General features: G+C 43.5%; 1 protein-coding gene and 1 long non-coding RNA gene across 2 annotated transcripts in view; one reads left to right on the top strand and one right to left on the bottom strand.

The window, feature by feature from the left end:
* Nucleotides 1–23,052, top strand: part of SLC14A1 (solute carrier family 14 member 1 (Kidd blood group)) — a 529,357-nt gene that overhangs the window by 449,634 nt on the left and 56,671 nt on the right. The gene's annotated exons all lie outside the window — the stretch shown is intronic.
* LOC120992282 lies at nt 732–1,551 on the bottom strand. The gene is made up of 4 exons (XR_005776954.1): nt 1,540–1,551; nt 1,134–1,148; nt 962–1,045; nt 732–763 (listed from the first exon to the last, which is right to left on the bottom strand). It is a non-coding gene; the product is annotated as an uncharacterized LOC120992282 (long non-coding RNA).

The following is a 23,052-nucleotide window of genomic DNA, read 5'->3' as shown; positions in this document are numbered from 1 at the left end:
AATCTCCCAGTTTTACACTTATTTTCTTGGGCATCTGCATTTCACTTACCAGGGTGAACACGTTCTGATAGGAGTCCTCCAGCCTCGCGTACCATTCAAAGCTGCAGTCCAGAATGAGTTCTTCATACTCTGGAACTTTGATATTTATCTCTAGAAAGAAGGAAAATGAAAGAAGATATTACAGAAGTAATTGTGTAGATATTCTGTCCTGCATTTAAAGAGGTTGTCTCAATAAAACGTCTCCTTCTATATGACCTAATAGGAAATATGGGCATCATAGAGGGGACTGATAGTAACCGATTATATTCTTCTGTATCCTCACCTCCACAGTTTACAGTCTCTGCGAGATGAGACTTGTGATCTTTACATGGAGAGCAGGACCGTCCAGTTTTTAGATCTGAGAAAAGAAAAAAGAAATTAAATATAAGTCGAGCATTAAAGACACTTTTATAATATTATAATAAGTATGATAATCATATGCTAGTATCTATCACCCCTCTGTCAACAGCACATGGACAATATACTGTACAGGCTGCCACAAATCACCCTTATAGTCTGCTTATGGACGGAATCATATTAATGTAAATGTCTTCCTGCTTCAGGAAGTCTGATTCTCTGCCATGAACTATGGACTATTGGAAGTGACTGGAATATTTAGTCACTTTACTGGCATACTATGTGAATGTAGATATAAGAATAGAAACTTCTACTTTACCGAAACATCTGTTGGAGGTGCACAGGCAGCTGCATCTCTCCAAGTAGTCTGTGAAAAGAGGAAATGGCATATAATAGTCAGTGCGTGCTGTGTATAGCACCTATGTAGTGCTGCTCACCTTTGTATAATAGGCACAGTACACATACTATACACATAGTTTACACACACTGAAGGGAGAGGTCCATTGACGTATTATATAATGTAATCCTAGATCCTCTGGTTTATGATAGAAATCTTATACTGTACCTTGATTTTTTGGAGGGCCCCCGGCGCAGACAACCTTCTCCTCGGCGCAGGTCTTACAGTTGGTATAGGTTTGCACCATTAATCCTGGGGAAATGCACTTGTGTTATAACCTACCAAACTTATAGAGAATAATAATGACAAGAAGCTGAAATCTGGTATAAAATGTACTTACCACAGCTGTCTGCACCTGAGGAATGGAGAAGAAGAAGACATTACTGACAGTTCTCATTGTCAAACCCAGAAACCTCTGATCTCTGGGTCTCATTATTACATGATATCAGTGTCTCTGTCTTGATCGCTGTGTTTTCTAGATTTCCATTGACAGGAATCTCTGAGCTGCCCCAGTACGGTCCGGGCCCTCTATAAAGGGCAGCAGCTCCTAGTGCAAACATCCCTGACAACGAATCAGATGCTGGCTTTCATGTGTCCAGTACAGGGCAGGAGATAACAGCAGTGATGTGATTGGTGGCTGTGGGGATCTCTAGTTTGTGTCTCCATTACTATTACTACATGAGGCCTGTTTGTGTAATACATTTATATGTCATATTATAGCACATGTTATATCTAGAAGAACTCACCTTGTTTATTTGGACACCTCCCTAAAAGTGAGAAATGAAGGAATACAGAATTAGTAATAGAAAACAATCTAGAGAACAGAAATCCCCTGTATATGACGACTCCATCTATAACACGGCAATAATACCACAGAAAACTACACAAATAGCAATTCCCATTCTAGGACATTTTATTACAATCACTCCCTCCTGTCACTAGGCTGTATGGAAAGGAAATCGAGCAGAAAACACCATCTCTGACAACCTACCAGACACGTAGAACACAAGTACAATGGTAGACAGGTAAAAGATTTCACTTACGTTGGTTTGAATCCTGGACGATAACCTTGAGCTTTTCTTTGAGTCGCTGGAATTGGAGTCCAATGATGTGAAGAAGCTGGATCTCTAAAATATATAAAGAGGAGAATAATGAGTCCTGTCCCCTCATCTATTGGTCTGTGCCCCCAACACACTGACAATTCCTATTAATAAGAGAAGTAGAATTCCCGCCTACATAGAAAATATTGTACTTACCCTTAAAATCTATATCCTGGATGACGTCCACAGATTTTTTATATTCGGACGCAATTTCAGATATAGCATATTTATCTGGAAAGAAAATAATGCTACATTACTTATTTATCTAATATCTATCTATCTATCTATCTATCTATCTATCTATCTATCTATCTATCTAGGCTCTATCTAGAGATTTCATAAAACAGAAATAATGGTAATAATACAATTACCCAGTATCCCGACTTCATCCTCAAGGTAGTCCAGGACTTTTTTCTCGGTGAATTTGGCAAACCGCTTGATCTTTACATAGGCTTCTATTGAGTCAATGTCATCGACTTGGCTTTTGATAAGGGTGTTGAATTTATCCATAGCCATTTTCCCTCTGGAATCGCATGGTATGCAACAGAGAGATTGTCCGATGAAGACAGATGTTACCAGCAGTAGAAGCCACATGGTCTGGATAGAACCAGGCATTTTTAGTAAAATCGCTTCCAGTAGCAAATAATCGCTAAGGACGCAAGAGAACAGAACTATGTCCCACTGAGAAGACAACAGCACTGCACAGATTAGAGCCGCAGGCACTGGTTAAGGAACACTGTCTTTATGACATCACTGTATGATCTCACCGGAATATGCAAATGAGGAATGCATAAGCCATCGGATTGGTGGAAAATGTAATTGTGACATCATCACATGAATATGTAAATTAGGCTCTGCAGCACATAAGCCATTGCCTTGGTGGAAAATTTAATTATGACATAATCATATGCAAATAATGCTCTGGAACATAAGATGTTAAAGTAAATTAAGAAAAATAAACATTTTCATTGAAATATAAGTCACAGATAATACATCTAATGACTTTATTTACAGAATATACATGTTAGACATGGGTAACAAAACCTGTACCAACTGTGTAGTGTCCCACTAGATAAAGGTGGGCACTACACAAGGGTCAATTGGGTTGCGTCTTACTCCTACTCACAAGGGACAGAAATGTTATGTTTAACTATGCATTTAATGTATTTTCTAATGAGTTTTTATATGCAATGTCCCCTGTGTTAATGCTTAGCAGGCCTATTAGGGTGTAGTTAGACATCCCAGACACTAGAGGGAGATAGGGAGCCCCTAGTATAAATGTCCAGGCCCAGACAGGGAGAAGGGAGTTCCTAGTCAGGAGTCTGTGGAGACAGAAGTGAGAAGGCACCAGCCAGAGATATGCTGAGGGCCTCCTCCTGACATGCAGCTTGATAGCCCCGGCTGCTAGCTATGACCAGGAGGCTAGTGAAGAATCCTAGCCTGCCTGTAGTCCAAATGAGCCTCAGTTAGCTCAGAAGTCACCCCAGTAGAAGGACAGGACCTCCTGGGAGAAACCTGCAGTTACCTTCAAGACAAGTAAGGATATTTCCAGCCAAGATAAGTAAACTAATAGGCAGAGGAACTGTAAAGCAAAGCAAGAATTAATACGGGAGGAAGATATATATATATACCAAGGATTTAAGCCAGCATTTAGGCATCCGGGCCTTGGGATAAGAAATGTGTTATGGATTTACCCTCTGAGTATCTTGCATGATTAATACCTGCCATCTTGTGAAATAAGCCTGCTTGTGAAGCACTTGATATAAAGGACTGCATTACCATCTTGATGTACAAAGTTGGACTGTTTAAGTAAAGCAACATTTGGTTCACTATACCACCTGTGTACCTCACTTATTACTACCATCAATCGGTGTGCCACCGTTACAGGCACTGGCGTCACGAATCCAAAAGGGACCTTGCCCCAGGCACTCAAAATACCTGTAACATCCAGGGCACCTCATCCACCATCAGGCCTGGTCCCTACATACGGAGTGTGCCCCAGAGGAACTGTGTCTACCTCTCCTTCACTGCCGCATGCCTGCCCAGGGTTCTCCTCCAATACAGTGAGTAACCCTCGATTGCCCATAACCGTGACCTCACTTCGCAATACCCTGCAGGTCTGGCGTGCTGCACCTGTATATTCCACCAAAGAATAGCTCGACCGTTACAATAAATTAAAATTTTATCCGATTTTTATTTTTTAAACAATATTACTACAGATGAGCGAATTTCTCAAAAATTGAATTCAGACGGTTCATCGAATTTCCCAAAAAGATTTCATTCAATCCGAATTTATTCATGATGAATCGGGTTAAAAAACAGCTATTTCCTGGTTGCTGAGAGCCTGTTTAGTAGTGTAGAACACTGTGCACTGGAGAAACATACCTAGGGAGTCCGCTGTGCTAGTGAAACAGTACTGTGAGTTAGTATGACACGCAGATGACAGGCGTCACTCTTAGAATCACTTCACACTTCACTTATTTGGTCAGTTACGGGGCCAAAACTGACCAAATAACTCAACTGTGAACTCAGCCTTACAGGTCGATGTTGGCGCCAGGTATAAAGAACTGTGCTATGGCCCAAGATTCTACTATAGAGTGAAAGAGCGCACTCATTTTACACCGTTGTCAGCTGATTCCAAATAGATTTCTACAGAACCTGTTCTGTTACACTCTGAGACATGTAGTAGTGACCCGCTGACAGAGTGGAGAGGGTGGAGAGTAAGTTTGTGTTGACATCACTGGTTATGTTGCCCTAATTCTCATCCGCCATAAGAACAACCTCCAAAAACCGGTCCTCTCTTTTGAGCATCCTCCTTCACATGTTCAGCATTTGTCCAGTAATCCATCAGTATTGCTAAGGCAAAAAAATAAAAAATAGGAGTAAATCCAAAACAGAGATGACACGTTAATGGAATATTTCCATGTCTTTTTTTTTTTTCTTACCAACTCCTGTTTTTTGTTTCCAAATCATGATCCAATCCTGATACAAAATAGGGACCATGTGATACAGACCTTATGGCTGCTCCAAAGACAGGATGCGTTGTGTTTCATTTTAATGTCCTTCTGACAGATTAGAAGTAGGGTAAAATAAATTGTGAGGTGGCAACAGCATTAGAAGTCAACATAGTGGCCCATTCACAGATTGGTGAGGGTGGCGACAGCATGTCACAAGTTAGTGGAATATGAGACTTTGTAAGAAAAAAAAAAATCATAATTTTCCGCTAACTTGTGACAAAAAAAAGAAAATTCTAGGAACTCGTCATGCTCCGCACGGTATACCTTGGGGTGTCTTCTTTCCAAAATGGGGTCACTTGTGGGGTAGTTATACTGCCCTGGCATTTTAGGGGCCCTAATGCGTAAGTAGTTTAAAATCAAAATGTGTAAAAAATGACCTGTGAAATCCTAAAGGTGCTCTTTGGAATGTGGGCCCCTTTGCCCACCTAGGCTGCAAAAAAGTGTCACACATGTGGTATCGCCGTACTCAGGAGAAATTGGGCGATGTGTTTTGGGTGTCTTTCTACATATACCCATGCTGGGTGAGAGAAATATCTCTCTAAAAGACAACTTTTCCCATTTTTTTATACAAAGTTTGCATTTGACCGATATATTTATCTCACCCAGCATGGGTATATGTAAAATGACATGCCAAAAAACATTGTCCAACTTCTCCTGAGTACGGCGATACCACATGTGTGACACTTTTTTGCAGCCTAGGTGCGCAAAGGGGCCCAAATTCCTTTTAGGAGGGCATTTTTAGACATTTGGATTACAGACTTCTCACGCTTTAGGGCCCCTAAAATGCCAGGGCAGTATAAATACCCCACATGTGACCCCATTTTGGAAAGAAGACACTTCAAGGTATTCCGTGAGGGGCATGGCGAGTTCATATAAGTTTTTTTTTTTTTTGGCACAAGTTAGCGGAAATAGATTTTTTTTGTTTTTTCTCACAAAGTCTCCCTTTCCGCTAACTTGTGACAAAAAGTTCAAACTTTCATGGACTCAATATGCCCCTCAGCGAATACCTTGGGGTGTCTTCTTTCCAAAATGGGGTCACTTGTGGGGTATTTATACTGCCCTGGCATTTTAGGGGCCCTAAAGCGTGAGAAGAAGTCTGGAATATAAATGTCTAAAAAATTTTACGCATTTGGATTCCTTGAGGGGTATGGTGAGTTCATGTGAGATTTTATTTTTTGTCACAAGTTAGTGGAATATGAGACCTTGTAAGAAAAAAGAAAAAAACAAAAACAAAAAAAATCAATTTCCGCTAACTTGCGACAAAAAAAAAAAATCTTCTATGAACTCGCCATGCCCTTCAAAAGTGATCTTTTTATTGCGCTGCAGCAATTTTACTGTGTTTTTGCAGTGATCGAAAAAAAAAGATTTCGGTCACTGTGGTGGGGCGGACTGAACGCAAGTGTGCGCACAAGATCAGGCCTGATCGGGCGAACACTGCGTTTTTTGTAGAGCCTATAGAACATGTCCTATTCTTCTCCGCAATTGCGGACAAGAAAAGGCATTTTCTATATAGTTCTGGCAATGTGCGGATCCGCAAAATGCGGAAAGCACATTGCCGGTGTCCGTGTTTTGCGGATCCGCGGTGTCCGTGTTTTGCGGATCCGTGGGTCCGCGGATCCGCAAAACACATACGGACGTCTGAATGGAGCCTTACAGGGGGGTGATCAATGACAGGGGGGTGATCAGGGAGTCTATATGGGGTGATCACCCCCCTGTAAGGCTCCATTCAGACATCCGTATGTGTTTTTCGGATCCGTGGGTCCGCAGATCCGCAAAACACATACGGACGTCTGAATGGAGCCTTACAGGGGGGTGATCAGGGAGTCTATATGGGGTGATCACCCCCCTGTAAGGCTCCATTCAGATGTCCGTATGTGTTTTTCGGATGCGCAAAACACATGCGGACATCTGAATGGAGCCTTACAGGGGGGTGATCAATGACAGGGGGGTGATCAGTGACAGGGGGGTGATCAGGGAGTCTATATGGGGTGATCAGGGGTTAATAAGGGGTTAATAAGTGACAGGGGGGGTGTAGTGTAGTGGTGTTTGGTGCTACTTTACAGAGCTGCCTGTGTCCTCTGGTGGTCGATCCAAGCAAAAGGGACCACCAGAGGACCAGGTAGCAGGTATATTAGACGCTGTTATCAAAACAGCGTCTAATATACCTTTAAGGGGTTAAAAAATATCGGATCTACAGCCTGCCAGCGAATGATCGCCGCTGGCAGGCTGCAGATTCACTCGATTACCTTCAGTTCCTGTGAACGTGCACGCTTGTGTGCGCGCATTCACAGGAAATCTTGCGTCTCGCGAGATGACGCGCCGGCGGGTCCACTCGGAATAACAGGGCCGCCACAAAGATGCAATCCTGCATACGGCGGTCCTGTAGTGGTTAAATTGAACCAGGCTTGGATCCCACAAGACTTGTCTGTACCTTGTGCAAAATAGACATTTATACCACCATCAAACATACATTCTTGTACTGTACAATGATTCTTTGTTTTCTTTTTTTTTTTATTTGTCCCAATATTTTGGGGGCTACCTACCCCAATAAAAAAAAAAAAAAAAACATTGTTGGCTACCTCCTCCTCCTCCATTGCTGCCTCCACCTACAACACCATATTCACCGCCTCCTCAACCTCCGACTCCATATCCACCTCCTTCTCTGAGTTGCAGTTTAATAATTTGTACTTTTCTTATTTTTTCTCTGCTGGGTGTTGCCATTTAAACCCATTTTTTTTTCTCTGCTTGATTAAGGGGAGTGGCCTGGGCAACCAGGTGCTATAAATCTAGCCACTAGACTCACTAGAGCTTGCTCTTCCTGAGGCTTGCTCTACTAAGTGGGCTTCTTATTAAGTGGAGTTAAAAAAAGGAGTTGGAAACTAAGGTTGGATATAATTTCCTTGTGTGTTGTTGGCTTAATTCTAGGTAGTCCTTCAACTACAGCAGACTGTGTCTAATTCTAAATCATATTTACTGTTTTACTTTTTTACTGTTGTAATCCCCATTTAGTATGTGTTGCACAATTGACAGCGCAGTCCAGTGCACATCTTGCATGATGTATGCAGTCCTGAAACAGCCGTTCGAGGGTGTATATCTTTGTTCAAGATGTAAGCAAATTACCCGTTTGGAATCGCAAATCGAGTCTCTAAATGGGCAAGTTGCAACACTGAGAGGCATTGATAATTTGCAAAAGAGTTTGCTTCTCACCGAGCAAGCACTCTTTGGGGTAGATGAGGCGGAGGGTGACAGAGAGGAGGCTGAGGAAAGTGCGGTAGCTAGCTGGGTAACAGTAGAGGGAAGAGTGCCAGGGAGGCTAGCCCTGAACTGACACACCCCAACAAGTTTGCACATTTGGCAGATGAGGGGGATGTCAGTCCAGGGACGGCACTGCCGCAGCCGGACACTTCCTCTGCCAGTCAGGGGAATGTCAGCTTTAGTTAGCAGGGGACCAGGAGAGCAGGGCAGGCCAGACAGGTGCTGGTAGTGGGAGACTCCATTATTAGGGGAACAGATAGGGAAATCTGTCACAAAGACCGTGATTGCCGAACAGTGTGCTGTCTTCCTGGCGCTAGAGTTCGACACATCGCGGATCGGGTTGACAGATTACTGGGAGGGGCTGGAGAAGATCCAGTGGTCATGGTCCATATCGGAACCAATGAGAAAGTTAGGGGTAGGTGGAGAGTCCTTAAAAATGATTTCAGGGATTTAGGTCAAAAGCTTAGGGCAAGGACCTCAAAGGTAGTATTTTCCAAAATACTGCCTGTACCACGAGCCACACAAGAAAGGCAGTGGGAGATTAGGGAGATTAACAAGTGGCTCAAGAACTGGTGTAGGAAGGAGGGGTTTGGGTTCCTGGAGAACTGGGCCGACTTCTCTATAGGCTACAGGCTCTATCGTAGGGATGGGCTGCACCTCAATGGGGAAGAGGCAGCTGTGCTGGGGAAGAAGATGGCTAGAAGGTTGGAGGAGTGTTTAAACTAGGGACTGGGGGGGACGGAAATTATATTATAGGAGGGGAAGATAGTGCAGATAGAGACCGGGGGCAAGGTAGTGGGACTGGGGGAGGAATGGAAGGAGGGACTAGAACAGTTCAGAAGGAAAGGTGTAGGGTAAAAAATATACATAAACCTCTCAAATGTATGTATACTAATGCCAGAAGCCTGACTAATAAAACTGGGGAACTGGAATTAGTGATGTGTGAGGAGGACTATGACATAGTGGGAATAACTGAGACATGGCTGGATGATAGCTATGACTGGGCAATTAATGTACAGGGTTACAGTCTGTTTAGAAAAGATCGTCAAAACCAGAGAAGGGGGAGGGATTTGCCTTTATGAAAAGTCTTGTCTAAAGCCCACACTCCGTGAAGATATAAGTGAGGGACATGAACATGTGGAGTTACTGTGGATAGAGATACATGGAGCTAAAAACAACAATAAATTACTTAAAAGAGTTTACTATAAACCACCTAATATACAGAAAATCTACTACTAAACGAGATAGACGAGGCGGCAAATCATAATGAGGTGGTTATTATGGGGACTTCAACTACCCAGATATAGACTGGGAAACTGAATCTTGTATATCTCATAAGGGAAACAGGTTCTTGGCAATAACCAAAGACAATTACCTCTCCCAACTGGTTCAGGACCTGACTAGAGGGACAGCAATACTGGACTTAGTATTAACCAATAGGCCTGACAGAACAACAGATGTGCAGGTTGGTGAGTAAAACTAACCCTAAAATGTTCTTCAATTATATAAATGTTAAAAAGTATAAATCTGAAGGTGTCGGCCCTTTAAAGAGTAATGAGGGGGGAGTCGCAGAGAGCGACGAGGAGAAAGCAAAGCTGTTAAATATTTTTTTCTCCAATGTATTCCCTGAGGAAAATCAACTGTCAGATGACATGCAGAATGTAAAAATAAATTCTCCATTAAAAGTGTCCTGTCTGACCCAGGAAGAAGTACAACAGCGACTTAAAAAGATTAAAATAGACAAAATCGCCAGGACCGGATGGCATACACCCCCGTATCCTAAGGGAATTAAGTAATGTCATAGCCAGACCCTTATTTCTGATATTTGCGGACTCTATACTGACAGGGAATGTCCCACAGGATTGACGCATGGGAAATGTGGTGCCAATATTCAAAAAGGGTCCAAAAACAGAGCCTGGAAACTAAAGGCCGGTAAGTTTAACATCTGTTGTGGGTAAACTGTTTGAAGGTTTTCTGAGAGATGCTATCTTAGAGCATCTCAACGGAAATAAGCAAATAACGCCATATCAGCATGGCTTCATGAGGGATCGGTCATGCCAAACTAATTTAATCAGTTTCTATGAGGAGATAAGTTCTAGACTTGACAGCGGTGAATCAATGGATGTCGTATATCTGGACTTCTCCAAAGCATTTGACACTGTACCACATAAAAGGTTAGTATATAAAATGAGAATGCTCGGACTGGGAGAAAACGTCTGTAAGTGGGTAAGAAACTGGCTGAGTGATAGAAAACAGAGGGTGGTTATTAACGGTACACACTCAGATTGGGTCACTGTCACTAGTGGAGTACCTCAGGGGTCAGTATTGGGCCCTATTCTCTTCAATATATTTATTAATGATCTTGTAGAAGGCTTGCATAGTAAAGTATCAATTTTCGCAGATGACACTAAACTGTGTAAAGTAATTTACACTGAAAAGGACAGTATACTACTACAGAGGGATCTGGATAGATTGGAGGCTTGGGCAGATAAGTGGCAGATGAGGTTTAACACTGACAAATGTAAAGTTATGCACATGGGAAGGAATAATGCAAGTCACCCGTACAGTCGTGGCCAAAAGTTTTGAGAATTACATAAATATTAGAAATTGGAAAAGTTGCTGCTTAAGTTTTTATAATAGCAATTTGCATATACTCCAGAATGTTATGAAGAGTGATCAGATGAATTGCATAGTCCTTCTTTGCCAAAATTAACTTAATCCAAAAAAAAACTTTCCACTGCATTTCATTGCTGTTATTAAAGGACCTGCTGAGATCATTTCAGTAATCGTCTTGTTAACTCAGGTGAGAATGTTGACGAGCACAAGGCTGGAGATCATTATGTCAGGCTGATTGGGTTAAAATGGCAGACTTGACATGCTAAAAGGAGGGTGATGCTTGAAATCATTGTTCTTCCATTGTAAACCATGGTGACCTGCAAAGAAACGCGTGCAGCCATCATTGCGTTGCATAAAAATGGCTTCACAGGCAAGGATATTGTGGCTACTAAGATTGCACCTCAATCAACAATTTATAGGATCATCAAGAACTTCAAAGAAAGAGGTTAAATTCTTGTTAAGAAGGCTTCAGGGCGTCCAAGAAAGTCCAGCAAGCGTCAGGATCGTCTCCTAAAGAGGATTCAGCTGCGGGATCGGAGTGCCACCAGTGCAGAGCTTGCTCAGGAATGGCAGCAGGCAGTTGTGAGCGCATCTGCACGCACAGTGAGGCCAAGACTTTTGGAAGATGGCCTGGTGTCAAGAAGGGCAGCAAAGAAGCCACTTCTCTCCAAAAAAAAACATCAGGGACAGATTGATCTTCTGCAGAAAGTTTGGTGAATGGACTGCTGAGGACTGGGGCAAAGTCATATTCTCCGATGAAGCCTCTTTCCGATTGTTTGGGGCATCTGGAAAAAGGCTTGTCCAGAGAAGAAAAGGTGAGCGCTACCATCAGTCCTGTGTCATGCCAAAAGTAAAGCATCCTGAGACCATTCATGTGTGGGGTTGCTTCTCATCCAAGGGAGTGGGCTCACTCACAATTTTGCCCAAAAACACAGCCATGAATAAAGAATGGTACCAAAACACCCTCCAACAGCAACTTCTTCCAACAATCCAACAACAGTTTAGTGAAGAACAATGCATTTTCCAGCACGATGGAGCACCGTGCCATAAGTCAAAAGTGAAAACTCAGTGGCTCGGGGACCAAAACGTTGACATTTTGGGTCCATGGCCTGGAAAATCCCCAGATCTTAATCCCATTGAGAACTTGTGGTCAATCCTCAAGAGGCGGGTGGACAAACAAAAACCCACTAATTCTGACAAACTCCAAGAAGTGATTATGAAAGAATGGGTTGCTATTAGATGAGGTTTAACACTGACAAATGTAAAGTTATGCACATGGGAAGGAATAATGCATGTCACCCGTACTGTACATACTAAATGGTAAAACACTCGGTAACACTGACATGGAAAAGGATCTAGGAATTTTAATAAACAGCAAACTAAGGCTACTTTCAGACTAGCGTTCAGAACGGATCCGTCTGCATTATAGTTTAGAAAAAATTCTAAGTCTGAAAGTTGTTCAGACGGATCCGTCCAGACTTTACATTGAAAGTCAATGGGGGACGGATCCGTTTGAAAATTGAGCCATATTGTGTCAACTTCAAACGGATCCGTGATAAGAACATAGTCCTACCACTTTACAAATCACACATGGAGTACTGTGTACAGTTCTGGGCTCCTGTAAACAAGGCAGACATAGCAGAGCTGGAGAGGGTCCAGAGGAGGGCAACTAAAGTAATAACTGGAATGGGGCAACTACAGTACCCTGAAAGATTATCAAAATTAGGGTTATTCACTTTAGAAAACAGACGACTGAGGGGAGATCTAATTAATATGTATAAATATATCAGGGGTCAGTACAGAGATCACTCTCATCATCTATTTATCCCCAGGACTGTGACTGTGACGAGGGGACATCCTCTGCGTCTGGAGGAAAGAAGGTTTGTACATAAACATAGAAGAGGATTCTTTACGGTAAGAGCAGTGAGACTATGGAGCTCTCTGCCTGAGGAGGTGGTGATGGTGAGTACAATAAAGGAATTCAAGAGGGGCCTGGATGTATTTCTGGAGTGTAATAATATTACAGGCTATAGCTACTAGAGAGGGGTCGTTGATCCAGGGAGTTATTCTGATGCCTGATTGGAGTCGGGAAGGAATTTTTTATTCCCCTAAAGTGAGGAAATATAGGATTACACTTACAGGTAATCATTTTTCCTTGAGCCTATGACAGCACCCATGGATAGCATCCGCCCCCTTCCTCAGGACAGGAAACAGGAAGCACAGCCTCTTCAAAAGGGAGATACAACCCCCAACATGCAAGTCCTATTCCAAGAACTAAGGAGACAAAAAAAACAGACTACACCACAACAAATCTACAACAGAACAAACGCTTATATCCGTGTGTACATAGAAGTATATATAAACACACACGTATATCTCTCTCTATACATATTATATATATATATATATATATATATATATAAAAAAAATATATATATATATATATATATATTTTTTTTTTATGGGAGGGTATTAGGCGGGTGCTGTCATAGGCTCAAGGAAAAATGATTACCGGTAAGTGTAATCCTATATTTCCCCCCTCGCCTATGACAGCACCCATGGATATCTAGGCCAGATTATCTAGGGTGGGACAACTGCTTGGAGGACTTTACGCCCAAACCCTAAACCTTCCTGTGAAGGAAGCTGCAGTCTATAGTGCTTAAAGAAGGTATGAGAAGAGCTCCACGTAGCAGCTCTGCAAATCTGGTCAATAGAAGCGGAAGCTCTTTCTGCCCAGGATGTAGACACCGCTCTCGTTGAGTGTGCTCCAAACCCGGCAGGAGGAGGAACCCCTTTAGAGGAATATGCAAGATAAATGGCTTGTTTTATATATCTGGCAATGGACTGAGAGGAAGCAGGGGAGCCCTTCTTCTGTCCCTGAAAGGAAACCACAAGTTTAGAGGACGACCTCCAGTCCTGAGTGGCAGAAAGGTATTGAATTAGACACCTTCTAACATCGAGGCAATGGAATTCCCTTTCCTTCTGATTCTTGGGTGAGGAACAGAAGGAAGGTAAAACTATATCTTGAGACCGGTGAAAGGATGATGAAACCTTTGGAAGGAAGGCAGGGTCAGGAGATAAAATAACCCTATCTTCTAAAATATTAAGATACGGTCTCTCGATTGAGAAGGCGGATATCTCGCTCACTCTTCTAGCTGAAGTAATGGCTAGCAAAAAAACTAATTTATAGGTTAGGATCTTTATTGAGATATCCTCAATAGGCTCAAAGGGATCCATGGTTAAGGCAGACAAGACTAGATTTAGATCCCAGGGGGGAACTCTAGACTTCTGGACGGGAGCACGTTTAGAAATTGCAACTACAAATCTTTTAATCCAGGGGTGGTCTGCTAACTTATACTCAAAGAGAGCACTTAAGGCAGAGATATGAACCTTCAAAGTACTAGGCCTCAGTTTTTTATTCCAGCCCTCCTGGAGGAAGCTAAGGACTAGAGGCAACTCGGGGGGCTCCAAGACATTAACTGGCTTATCTGCAAATCTAAGGAAGGCCCTCCAAACCCTCAAATAGATCTTAGAAGTAACAGCTTTCCTACTGGACAAAAGGGTGTTTATCACTTCCCCAGAGAGACCCTTCATTTCTAGGATCTGCCTCTCAACAGCCAAGCTGTCAAGTGCAGGCTCTCTAACTCTGGATGAAGTATCGGCCCCTGCACTAGTAGCCCCGGGAAGACAGGAAGTACCCAGGGATCCGCTACTGACATCCTCCTTAGCCAGGAAAACCAGACCCTCCTGGGCCAAAAGGGGGCTATAGTAATTACTAGGGCCTTCTCCTCCCGAATCTTCCTCAGGACTCTTGGGAGTAGTTTTATAGGAGGGAAGGCGTACAGGAGGCCTACTCTCCATGATTGGGCCAATGCGTCCACCGCCGTGGGCTGCTCTAATGGGGACAGAGAGAAGAAACTTTTCACTTTTCTGTTTCCCCTTGTGGCAAAGAGATCTACCACCGGGAGACCCCAAAGAGCCACAATGTCGCTGAAGACCTGTTGATTCAGGGACCATTCCCCCTGTCGAACACAATGCCTGCTCAGAAAATCCGCCGTCACATTCTCCTTTCCCTTTAAGTGTACTGCTCTGATCGATGGAAGGAAACCCTCTGCTAGCTCGAAAATCTCTTTGGTGAGAGACATTAGGTCTGGAGATCTGGTCCCCCCCTGACGATTGATATGAGCTACTGCCGTCATGTTGTCTGAGTAGACCAAAATATTTCTGCCTTTTAAGAGGTGGAGGCTCCTCTTCAAGGCCATGAGGATCGCTAGAAGCTCCTTGAAATTGTGAGATTTGGGAACTATCTCCTGATTCCACTGTCCCTGCAGAAGTAGAGAATCTGTGTGAGCTCCCCAACCCCAAGGGCTTGCATCTGTAGTCAGAGTAAGGGGATCCTTCCTTGACCAAGGGACTCCTCTTTGAAGGTTGGAAGGCACCGTCCACCATTCTAGATCGTTTAACGTTAGAGTTGAAAGAGAAAAGAGAGAATCCAAGGATTGGGGATCTTTGTCCCAAACCCCCAGGATCTGCAACTGAAGTGATCTCGAGTGGAAGTGGGCCCATTCCACCCCCGGGATTGCGGCCGTCATTAGGCCTAGAACTGACATAGCTTCTCTTAGAGAGATGGAGTGGCGGGCTATAATGTCCTGAACCCTGGAGACTAGCAGAGAAATTTTCTGTGTTGGAAGAAAACACGTTTGTTTCTGGGAGTCGAGGAGTAGCCCCAGAAAGGTGCACATCTGGCTTGGCAGAAGATTGGATTTCTGGAGATTTAACTCCCAACCCAACTTCACCAGCACCACCCTGAACCAGGAAATTTGATCGATTAATTGACCTGGTTCCCAAGAGAGAAGGAGGAAATCATCTAGATAGGGAATGACAATCAGATCCTTCTCCCTCAGATGAGCCATCATCTCTGCTACAATCTTTATGAAAAGCCTGGGTGCCTGAGACAACCCAAACGGCAGGGCCCGAAACTGTACATGTAGGAGTCTGTCCGGGAACTGAACTACTACTCTTAGATACCTCTGGTGACTGGGATGGATTGGAACGTGGAAATAAGCGTCCCTGAGATCCAGGGTCGCCATGTAGCAGCCCGGAAATAAATTTGGGATTATGGAACTGATAGTCTCCATACGAAACCTCTCGTACACCAGGTATTTGTTGAGCAGCTTCAGATTTATTATAGTACGGAAGGTGCCATTCGGCTTCTTTACAAGGAAAAGCGTTGAATAGTATACCGTCTCCCTCTCTTGAGCTGGAACCTCCTGAAGGACCCTTTTCTTCAGCAAATCCGAAATCTCCAGACTTAATGCTTCTAGCTTCTCTGGGCTGGAGCGATAGTCCGTCAAAACGAATCTCTCTGGAGGAGTTCTTAGGAAGTTCAGGCAATAGCCCTCTGAAATGATTGATCTTCCGCCACTGCTCTGCGAAGAGGGAGAGACGACCTCCAACCGGGGGTCTGGCGTCATTGCGGAGGCTTTTTAGAGGCCTCTCCTCCTGAAAAAAGAAACCCCTTGTTCCTTCTGGCCGCATTACCAGACTGTCTGGGAGTTTCTCTTCTCTTGAAGTTAAATCTGGATGTCTGAGAACGAAAGGGCTTTTTAGGAGGCTGCTGATGCATAGAAGGGAAACCCTTCTTTCTGTCAGAAGCCTTTTCCAGCAGATCGTCCAACGTGGGCCCGAAGAGAAATTCCCCCTGACAGGGAATAGCACACAATTTCGCCTTTGAACCTGCATCTCCCTTCCAGTCCTTTAACCAAATCGCTCTGCGGGCGGAATTTGAAAGAGCTGCGGCTCTCGCTGACAGCTTCAGGGAGTCTACTGAGGCATCTGCTAAAAAGTCGATGGCACTATACAGAGTTGGAAATGACGAGAGCAATTGTTCCACGGGCGCTCCCATCTTTATTTGCTCTTCCATCTCTTTCATCCAAACCTTTAAAGACCTAGCAACAGAAGTGGCGGCTATAGCGGGCCTGAATGAGCCAGCCGTCGCCTCCCAGTTCTTCTTTAAATAGACCTCGGCTCTTCTGTCCATTGGATCTTTCAGAGTACCCGAGTCTTCAAACGGGAGGGCTGCTCTCTTAGAGATTTTCGCTACCGGAGCATCTAGCTTCGGGGCTCTATCCCAGTCAGCTGAGGCTTTGTCTTCGAAGGGATACTTCCTTTTTAAGGCAGACGGCACAAATTTTTTTCTATCTGGCCTACTCCATTCACTCTTAATTACCGAAGTTATGTTTTCATGTACATCAAAACACTTCAGCCTCCTAGTCCCTAAGCCCTCAAACATGGAATCTCTCATGGACTGGGGTTCTGCCTGATCGTCAAGCCCCATAGTTGCCCTGACGATCCCGACTAGGGAATTAATGTTCTCTGGAAGGAACAAAGGTCTCCCTGCCAGTTGCTCATCCTGGGAGTGATCCGAGGACGGAAGTTCTCCCTCCTCCTCTAATCCCGATAACAACTCCTGATCACTTGAAGCGGGAATAGAGACAGCAGTGGAAGTGCAAGGGCGATCTTCAAGTAGATTACTCAAGGACTTCTTCACTGATTCTTAAACCTCATCCTTGATAATCTTTTTTAGGCTTGATAAGAGAGAAGGGGCCTCATCCTCCAACAATTTGCCCACGCAGGCCTGGTAGGCAGGTTTACCCCAACCGGACGGTAGCTTTCCTTTGCAAATAGCACAGCCCCGCTCCTTGGACCTTGACCCCCTTTTCTCTTTGGAAGTCTAAACACACAAAATAAACAAAGACTCCCATCAAGATCTGAAATAAATGAAAAAAGCAGGGCATTCACCCCTCTTACCCCCACCGGTACCAAGCATTCGTTGGTGGTTTTAGTGGGTTCTGCGCGCTGTGTGGGCTCCATTTTCTGCCACTGGCTTTCGTCTATGGAGGTCACTGCAGGCCAAAACACCAGCCTGCAGTGAGAGCTGGCTGGATTTGAACTTGCCGGGCGCGTACCGGCACCCTTCCCTTCCGGCCCAAGGCCACGCATCCTCCCACTGCAGAATCCAGAGGCCAGGATCCGGCGCCAACTAATGACGTCAGCGCCGGCCTGACCTACCCGGAAGTGACGGCGTCGCGCCCCGCGCGAACGCCAGACCGCAGCCGAACATACAGCACGGCCGCAGAGGTTCGCCGTGCTGGGGACACACAGGGCGGCCCCGACGGGGGAGTGACCGGAACGAGGGGGAGTCCAGAGGTCCAGGCTTCAGCAGCGGCTTCCAAAGAAGGCTTACGCCGCTCGGGTTTTCCCTCCTCCCACGGGTAACAAAACCAAGGGGCTCCCGCAGCTCCGTCTCTTCATGCTGTGCATTCCACCCTGTCCCTTAGGACAGGAAACAGAACTGGCATGTTGGGGGTTGTATCTCCCTTTTGAAGAGGCTGTGCTTCCTGTTTCCTGTCCTGAGGAAGGGGGCGGATGCTATCCATGGGTGCTGTCATAGGCGAGGGGGGAAAATTGGCTTGTACCTCACAGGGTTTTTTTTTTTTTTGCCTTCCTCTGGATCAACTTGCAGGATAACAGGCCGAACTGGATGGACAAATGTCTTTTTTCGGCCTCATGTACTATGTTACTATGTTACTAGAGACATACTATGCATCAAAATGTAGTTCTGGGTCTTGTGATTCTCACAATATAAAGCTCTTTGCTGTAGGATTTATAATTTTTAAACTACAACCGTTTTTAGATGCATTTCTCACTCTATCAAGTTTGCCATATGCACTTTTTAAATTTGATCAATCAATTGGTTAGTGTAATGTTTACTATCTTTACTCACTCCAAACACTCCACACAGTTACTCTGCCCACTCCATAAAGTTACTCTGCCCAGTCCAACCTTTCCACAGTTACTCCAGCCACTCGAGCCACACAACAGTTACTCAAGCCACTCCACCCAGTTACTTCGCCCACTCCAGTTGTAGACTACTGGTGGAGGAAAGAACACTTCACACAATTTCCCCAGAAATTGTAGCTTTTCTAGTTTACTTATGATGTACAATAAAGCTGATATTTTTCACCATATAGTGCACTCTATACTATAGAGTTCACTTTTCCTCCTTGGTGTTCTCTCTCAGGGTCCAATTTGGGTAACTCTGCAAGATGAAAAATTTATTTAAATTAAACTATTTTTTGGGCCCTAATCAGTTCACACATAATATTAATATTTTAAACCAGATGAGATGGATGGGAAAATATAATGTGCAAAGAGAATTACCAGCAGAAGGATCTCTATAGGTCAGCATTTCAACAGTGCTAGAGAGGTGCAAATCGATTCTAGACTAATCGAATGTGACACAAAATTTCAAAAAATTCAGGCCAAATCTGATTTTTTTTTTTTACAATTCAATTCAGGCAATATCCTGAAATAGGTTTTAGATGAAGAAGGAGAATCACATACCCTAAGTGGTGTGTTTGTATACACCGGCAGGCATTTGCCACCAAAAGCGTTTTTGGACCAAAATTTTATTTAAAAAAATAATCCAACTGTTACGTTCCTAACCAGCCCTGATTTGGACCTTGCACTTATTTAGGACGGGACTGCCGTCCAGTTGTGGGCAACCTTTTGGGTCGGATCAAATAGGTAGGGACAGTGCTAGACAGGAGTTCAGGGATCACTGTTCCTTACCGTGAGACCAACAGACCACTGACAACTGTCAATTTACCTATAGCCATATATGTCACTTTGACATTACTAATGATGTCTTTGCATTAAAGAACTTGAAATGAGTTGCATACAGTCCTAGGAGACAGAGAGTCATACACCGTCTTTAAGGGCAATTGGAGTACTTTTGATTTGTGTTGAATTAATTTAGATGTGACCACCTACTTTAAGAAAAATAATTAATTAATAGCAGCATAAGTAACAATAATTAATCCCTTTGTCCATTCTGAATGGCAAAGGATCCGCTCAGAATGCATCAGTTTGCGTCCGTTCAGTCACCATTCCGTTCTGGAGGTGAACACCAGCAGCGTTTTTCTGTTCCTCCTGGGATGTGGAGCGAGACGGGCCCGTCCTGACACACAATGACAGAAAACGGATCCGTCCCCATTGACCTTCAATGGAGTTCATGACGGATCCGTCTTGGCTATATAAGACATAATACAACATGACAGATGCCTGCGGTTGTAACGGAAGCGTTTTTGCAGATCCATGACGGATCCTCAAAAAACGCTAGTGTGAAAGTAGCCTTAATGAGGTGCTCAGAGCACTGAGGGGCTGGCCTAGTCCCTCAGAGCAATGCTTCACCACTGGCTTTCTTAGTTGCCACTCCCCCTCCCTGTGAGATTAAGCCAAGCATTCACATCGCTTCGATGCCTGGCCTTGAAATCTTGAACATGCACTGGCAGCAGTACCATCAGCACATAAGCAGTGAAAATCTCAGAGCAGGGATGACTGCAAGGGATTTTAACTGTGCAAGTGTAACATCCCAGAGTATGTCACTAAACTCTTTCTCCCCACTACATCATGTCAGGTGCATATGTATTGTCATCTTGTGTGATCTAACAATGCATTTTCCATTATATGTATTTTCCAGGCCTGTATAATATATTTGCTGTAATTTCCATGTACACCAGCAGGTGGCAGCAATATGTTCAGCAGACCATAGCCAGTTTAGTATATCTAGACTGGACTAGTTCCTTCCAGTCTAGCTCCCCCCTCTTTGAGGAGGAGTGGAATGTTCCCACATCCTGCCTCATGGGGAGGAAAGGAAGTTAAGTTAGAGTGTGTACCAGTCCCCCTGCTTGGGGTAGGCTGTGTTAGTAGGAGCTCCCAGACATAGGGATCCCAATCTAGGATCCAGCCTCGGCTGAGGCCAAGGACCACCCTTCCCAGACTGAGCGCTTCAGCCTCAGTGCTGGTGGACAAGCAAGCAGCATCTCCAGATCTACAGATCTCCAGGACGAAATATACCCTGCGAGCAGAACTGTGAGTGTTTATCCAGATACCTCCTCAGCTAGTCAGGCCCATATCAAGCAGAAGACAGACAGAGCAGAAGATAGATACCTGCCAGATTCACTAGGCATATGTTAAGAAGCAGAATATACATATTGATTCCTGCCACATATTACCAAGGTAGGAGACACCGTTGACATACACAGAGACACTATCCCGACTCTAACATTCCTCACCTGGTGCGTGAGTTATTACATCTTAAAGGGCCCTGTTACAGTACCTGCGCAAGCTGCAATTGGTGTCACGAACTACTCATAGACTTATATGCACCTATCCGAACCCACTGCATCATTGGCCACTGTACCAGTGTCCTGCTCATTGCACAAGGACATTCGCAAGATTTCAGGCCCAAGCATCGGAGCAATGAGGATGCCTGGCTCTGTCAATCTCATTGGGAGGGAAAGTGGCGACAGGGAGAGGTATCAGTGAAGCAGTGCTCCAAGGGGTTAGGCCATCCTTTCAAAGCTCTAAGCACCTTAATTACATATCACTAAAATTTAACAATTTCTTTGCATCGGCAATACCGATTGCAAAGAAAAATAGTTCATTTCAGTCACTGTGATCAAACCTGCCAGCTAGTATGCCAGGTTTAATAGCGTTGATAAAAGTGAAAAATGCTCAGAGTACTCAATTCTATAGATTAGAAATATCCCATTAGGTTTGTGATTCATGAGCTAAAAGTTTCTCTGATTTTGTAGTAGTTATATTCTTACTCATAGGAGGCATTATAATACTAGTTATATTCTTGTACATAGGAGGCAGTATTATAGTAGTTATATTCTTGTACATAGGAGGCAGTATTATAGTAGTTATATTCTTGTACATAGAAGGCAGTATTATAGTAGTTATATTCTTGTACATAGGAGCAGTATTATAGTAGTTATATTCTTGTACATAGGAGGCAGTATTATAGTAGTCATATTCCTGTACATTGGGAGCAGTATTATAGTAGTTATATTCTTGTACATAGAAGGCAGTATTATAGTAGTTATATTCTTGTACATAGGAGGCAGTATTATAGTAGTTATATTCTTGTACATGGGGGCAGTATTATAGTAGTTATATTCTTGTACATAGGAGGCAGTATTATAGTAGTTATATTCTTAACCAAATCTCTTTTTATTGGTCATGTCATAAAAAGACATAGGCAGATTAAGACAAAATACATTTTACATTGTTCAACACAAAAAGTGCATTATGATAAGCAAAAGTGAAGCACAGTATGTTGATCATATAGAACAGTCTGCACGGTAAAATGACGAGCAAAAATGTCATCTCTATCCAGGCACATGAACATTGTCATAATAAATAAAATAGAGACCCAGCAGTACAAATAATGTAAGGAAGGACGGGGAGACAAAGGAAAGAAGGGGAGGAAGGGGGGGGGATTCTGCTCTAATTGTCAGGATATCTGAAGTTCTTCCAAGGAAGCCACGTTTTGAGGAACTTCGTGCGAGTATGCGACTCCCAGTGAGCCAGCTCCTCAAACCTATACAATTGATCAACCTTTTCCATCCATCCTGAAATGGTAGGGGGTAGAGTTTGTCTCCACAACAGGGGAATTAGAAGTTTGGCGGCTGTAATGAGTATAGTAGGTAAATCTGACTTGGCTGGAGTGAGTGATGTGTTAGGACACCAGAGTAGGATCAATTTTTGATCCAGGACTATGGATGTGGAGCAAATTTTGTTAATTGAAATCTCCACTTGGCTCCATAGAAGTTATATTCTTGTACATAGGAGGCAGTATTATAGTAGTTATATTCTTGTACATAGGAGGCAGTATTACAGTAGTTATATTCTTGCACATAGGAGGCAGTATTATAGTAGTTATATTCTTGTATATAGGAGCAGTATTATAGTAGTTATATTCTTGTACATAGAAGGCAGTATTATAGTAGTTATATTCTTGTACATAGGAGGTAGTATTATAGTAGTTATATTCTTGAACATAGGAAGTAGTATTATAGTAATTATATTGTTGTACATAGGAACAGTATTATAGTAGTTATATTTTTGTACATAGGGGGTAGTATTATAGTAGTTATATTCTTCAACATAGGGGGGCAGTATTATTGTAGTTATATTCTTGAACATAGGGGACAGTATTGTAGTATTTTATCCTTATATATGTATATAGGAGCAGTATTACAGTAGTTACACTCATACTTAGGAGCAGCATTATAGTAGTTATATTCTTGTACATAAGAGGTAGTATTATAGGGATTTTCTTTCTGTTACACACCCAATGACACCTTTCCTGTACCTATTGCCTAAGATGCATAAGAACCTAAACACCCCCCCACCCCCC

Source organism: Bufo bufo, chromosome 2, assembly GCF_905171765.1.
Source record: "Bufo bufo chromosome 2, aBufBuf1.1, whole genome shotgun sequence".
Lineage (NCBI taxonomy): Eukaryota > Metazoa > Chordata > Amphibia > Anura > Bufonidae > Bufo > Bufo bufo.
Note: the sequence above shows the minus strand (reverse complement) of the source record. Positions and strands in the feature narration are given on the sequence as shown.